This window comes from Pempheris klunzingeri, unplaced genomic scaffold (genome assembly GCF_042242105.1).
Source record: "Pempheris klunzingeri isolate RE-2024b unplaced genomic scaffold, fPemKlu1.hap1 Scaffold_349, whole genome shotgun sequence".
NCBI lineage: Eukaryota > Metazoa > Chordata > Actinopteri > Acropomatiformes > Pempheridae > Pempheris > Pempheris klunzingeri.
In genome coordinates, this window is record NW_027255273.1 from 5,001 (window position 1) to 10,000 (window position 5,000).

Genomic DNA, 5,000 nt, shown 5'->3' on the forward strand with positions numbered 1-5,000 from the left:
GAAAGCCCCACTGGAGGCCTCCCTGCTGGGGCTGAGCTGGCTGAGCTCAAGGCTGAAAGCGGGCTGAGCTCAAGGCCGAAAGCCCCACTGGAGGCCTCCCTGCCTGGGGTGAGCCCCAATGGAGGCCCTAACCCTAACCCTGCTGGGGGTGAGCGGGTTGAGCTCAAGGCCGAAAAGCCCCACTGGAGGCCTCCTGCTGGGGCTGAGCTGGCTGAGCTCAAGGCTGAAAGCGGGCTGAGCTCAAGGCCGAAAGCCCCACTGGAGGCCTCCCTGCCTGGGGTGAGCCCCAATGGAGGCCCTAACCCTAACCCTGCTGGGGGTGAGCGGGTTGAGCTCAAGGCCGAAAGCCCCACTGGAGGCCTCCCTGCTGGGGCTGAGCTGGCTGAGCTCAAGGCTGAAAGCGGGCTGAGCTCAAGGCCGAAAGCCCCACTGGAGGCCTCCCTGCTGGGGCTGAGCTGGCTGAGCTCAAGGCTGAAAGCGGGCTGAGCTCAGGGCCGAAAGCCCCACTGGAGGCCTCCCTGCCTGGGGTGAGCCCCAATGGAGGCCCTAACCCTAACCCTGCTGGGGGTGAGCGGGTTGAGCTCAAGGCCGAAAGCCCCACTGGAGGCCTCCCTGCTGTGGGTGAGCCCCAATGGAGGCCTCCCTGCTGGGGGTGAGTTGTTTTGAGCTCAGGCTGAAAGCCCCACTGGAGGCCTCCCTGCTGGGGCTGAGTGTGAGGGCTATGGTCAGGCTTGGGGTTAAGTGGGCCTGGCTGGAGGTCACGGGGGCCTGGAGGAGGTGTTGGTGTGCGTCTCAGGGTGGAGGCCGGAGGTCACGGGGCCTGGGGAGGTGTTGGTGTGCGTCTCCGGGGCCAGGCCGGAGGTCACGGGGCCTGGGAGAGGTGTTGGTGTGTGTCTGCTGGGCCTGGGGGAGGTGTTGGTGTGCGTCTCAGGGTCCAGGCCGGAGGTCACGGGGCCTGGGGGAGGTGTTGGTGTGTGTCTGCTGGGCCTGGGGGAGGTGTTGGTGTGCGTCTCAGGGTCCAGGCCGGAGGTCACGGGGCCTGGGGGAGGTGTTGGTGTGTGTCGGGGCCTGGGGGAGGTGTTGGTGTGCGTCTCAGGGGCCAGGTTGGAGGTCACGGGGCCTGGGGGAGGTGTTGGTGTGCGTCTGGGCCTGGGGGAGGTGTTGGTGTGTGTCTCAATTCAATTCAATTCAATCAATTCAATTTTATTTGTATAGCCCCAATATCACAACAGAGTGTCTCATAGTGCTTTACAAAGTTCACTGAGGGTGGAGGCCGGAGGTCACGGGGCCTGGGGGAGGTGTTGGTGTGCGTCTCAGGGTCCAGGCCGGAGGTCACGGGGCCTGGGGGAGGTGTGGTGTGCGTCTCAGGGTCCAGGCCGGAGGTCACGGGGCCTGGGGGAGGTGTTGGTGTGTGTCTGCTGGGCCTGGGGGAGGTGTTGGTGTGCGTCTCAGGTCCAGGCCGGAGGTCACGGGGCCTGGGAGATGTGTTGTGTGCGTCTCAGGGGTCAAGGCCGGAGGTCACGGGGCCTGGGGGATGTGTTGGTGTGCGTCTCAGGGTCAAAGGCCGGAGGTCACGGGGCCTGGGGGATGTGTTGGTGTGCGTCTCAGGGTCCAGGCTGGAGGTCACGGAGAGGTGTTGGTGTGTGTCGGGGCCTGGAGATGAGTTGGTGTGCGTCTCAGGGTGGAGGGCCGGAGGTCAACGGGGCCTGGGGGAGGTGTTGGTGTGCGTCTCAGGGGCCAGGTGGAGGTCACGGGGCCTGGGAGAGGTGTTGGTGTGTGTCGGGGCCTAGGGGAGGTGTGGTGTGCGTCTCAGGGTCCAGGCCGGAGGTCACGGGGCCTGGGAGATGTGTTGGTGTGCGTCTCAGGGTCAAGGCCGGAGGTCACGGGGCCTGGGGGATGTGTTGGTGTGCGTCTCAGGGTCCAGGCTGGAGGTCACGGAGAGGTGTTGGTGTGTGTCGGGGCCTGGGAGATGTGTTGGTGTGCGTCTCAGGGTCAAGGCCGGAGGTCACGGGGCCTGGGGGATGTGTTGGTGTGCGTCCTCAGGGTCCAGGCTGGAGGTCACGGAGAGGTGTTGGTGTGTGTCGGGGCCTGGGAGATGTGTTGGTGTGCGTCTCAGGGTGGAGGCCGGAGGTCACGGGGCCTGGGGAGGTGTTGGTGTGCGTCTCAGGGGCCAGGTTGGAGGTCACGGGGCCTGGGAGAGGTGTTGGTGTGTGTCGGGGCCTGGGGGATGTGTTGGTGTGCGTCTCAGGGTGGAGGCCGGAGGTCACGGGGCCTGGGGGATGTGTTGGTGTGCGTCTCAGGGGCCAGGGTTGGAGGTCACGGAGAGGTGTTGGTGTGTGTCTGGGCCTGGGGGATGTGTTGGTGTGCGTCTCAGGGTCCAGGCTGGAGGTCACGGAGAGGTGGTGGTGTGTGTCGGGGCCTGGGAGATGTGTTGGTGTGCGTCTCAGGGTCAAGCCGGAGGTCACGGGGCCTGGGAGATGTGTTGGTGTGCGTCTCTGGGTCAAGGCCGGAGGTCACGGGGCCTGGGAGAGGTGTTGGTGTGTGTCTGCTGGGGCCTGGGGGAGGTGTTGGTGTGTGTCTCAGGGTGGAGGCCGGAGGTCACGGGGCCTGGGGGAGGTGTTTGTGTGCGTCTCAGGGGCCAGGTTGGAGGTCACCGGAGAGGTGTTGGTGTGTGTCTGGGCCTGGGGGAGGTGTTGGTGTGCGTCTCAGGGTGCAGGCCGGAGGTCACGGGGCCTGGGAGATGTGTTGGTGTGCGTCTCTGGGTCAAGGCTGGAGGTCACGGAGAGGTGTTGGTGTGTGTCGGGGCCTGGGAGATGTGTTGGTGTGCGTCTCTGGGTCAAGGCTGGAGGTCACGGAGAGGTGTTGGTGTGTGTCGGGGCCTGGGAGATGTGTTGGTGTGCGTCTCAGGGTCAAGGCGGAGGTCACGGGGCCTGGGGGAGATGTGTTGGTGTGCGTCTCTGGGTCAAGGCCGGAGGTCACGGGGCCTGGGGGAGGTGTTGGTGTGCGTCTCAGGGGCCAGGTTGGAGGTCACGGGGCCTGGGAGAGGTGTTGGTGTGTGTCGGGGCCTGGGGGATGTGTTGGTGTGCGTCTCAGGGTCCAGGCCGGAGGTCACGGGGCCTGGGAGATGTGTTGGTGTGCGTCTCAGGGTCAAGGCCGGAGGTCACGGGGCCTGGGGGAGATGTGTTGGTGTGCGTCTCAGGGTGGAGGCCGGAGGTCACGGAGAGGTGGTGGTGTGTGTCGGGGCCTGGGAGATGTGTTGGTGTGCGTCTCAGGGTCCAGGCCGGAGGTCACGGGGCCTGGGGGAGGTGTTGGGGTGTGTCGGGGCAATTCGAAACATTCACCGGAGTACCAGGGGCACGAAAACATTCATCGGCTTACCAGGGGCACGAAACATTCACCGGAGTACCAGGGGCACGAAACAGCCATCGGAGTACCAGGGGCACGAAACCTCCACCGGAGTACCAGGGGCACGAAACCTCCACTAGAGTACCAGGGCACGAAACCTCCACTAGAGTACCAGGGGCACGAAACATTCACCGGAGTACCAGGGGCACGAAACAGCCATCGGAGTACCAGGGGCACGAAACCTCCACTAGAGTACCAGGGGCACGAAACCTCCACTAGAGTACCAGGGGCACGAAACCTCCACTAGAGTACCAGGGGCACGAAACATTCACCGGAGTACCAGGGGCACGAAACAGCCATCAGAGTACCAGGGGCACGAAACCTTCATCGGAGCACCAGGGGCACGAAACCTCCACTGGAGGACCAGGGGCACGAAACATTCATCGGATTACCCAGGGGCACGAAACATTCATCGGATTACCAGGGCACGAAACATTCACCGGAGTACCAGGGGCACGAAACATTCATCGGATTACCAGGGGCACGAAACCTCCACTGGAGTACCAGGGGCACGAAACATTCACCGGATTACCAGGGGCACGAAACCTCCACTGGAGTACCAGGGGCACGAAACATTCACCGGAGTACCAGGGGCACGAAACCTCCACTGGAGTACCAGGGGCAACGAAACCTCCACTGGAGAACCAGGGGCACGAAACATTCACCGGATTACCAGGGGCACGAAACAGCCACCAGAGTACCAGGGGCACGAAACATTCATCGGAGTACCAGGGGCACGAAACCTCCACTAGAGTACCAGGGGCCAAGTCGAGGAAGGCAAAGCGGGAGTAACCAACCGCCTCCCTCCCTTGCCCTGTCTTACACGGATTACCAGGGGCACGAAACATTCACCGGAGTACCAGGGGCACGAAACATTCACCGGAGTACCAGGGGCACGAAACATTCATCGGATTACCAGGGGCACGAAACATTCACCGGAGTACCAGGGGCACGAAACATTCATCGGATTACCAGGGGCACGAAACATTCACCGGAGTACCAGGGGCACGAAACAGCCATCAGAGTACCAGGGGCACGAAACATTCATCGGAGCACCAGGGGCACGAAACCTCCACCGGAGTACCAGGGGCACGAAACCTTCATCGGAGCACCAGGGGCACGAAACCTCCACCGGAGTACCAGGGGCACGAAACATTCATCGGATTACCAGGGGCACGAAACATTCACCGGAGTACCAGGGGCACGAAACATTCATCGGATTACCAGGGGCACGAAACAGCCACCAGAGTACCAGGGGCACGAAACATTCATCGGAGTACCAGGGGCACGAAACCTCCACTAGAGTACCAGGGGCCAAGTCTAGGAAGGCAAAGCGGGAGTAACCAACCGCCTCCCTCCCTTCCCCTGTCTTACACGGATTACCAGGGGCACGAAACATTCATCGGATTACCAGGGGCACGAAACCTCCACCGGAGTACCAGGGGCACGAAACATTCACCGGAGTACCAGGGGCACGAAACCTTCATCGGAGCACCAGGGGCACAAAACCTCCACCGGAGTACCAGGGGCACGAAACATTCATCGGATTACCAGGGGCACGAAACCTCCACCGGAGTACCAGGGGCACGAGACAT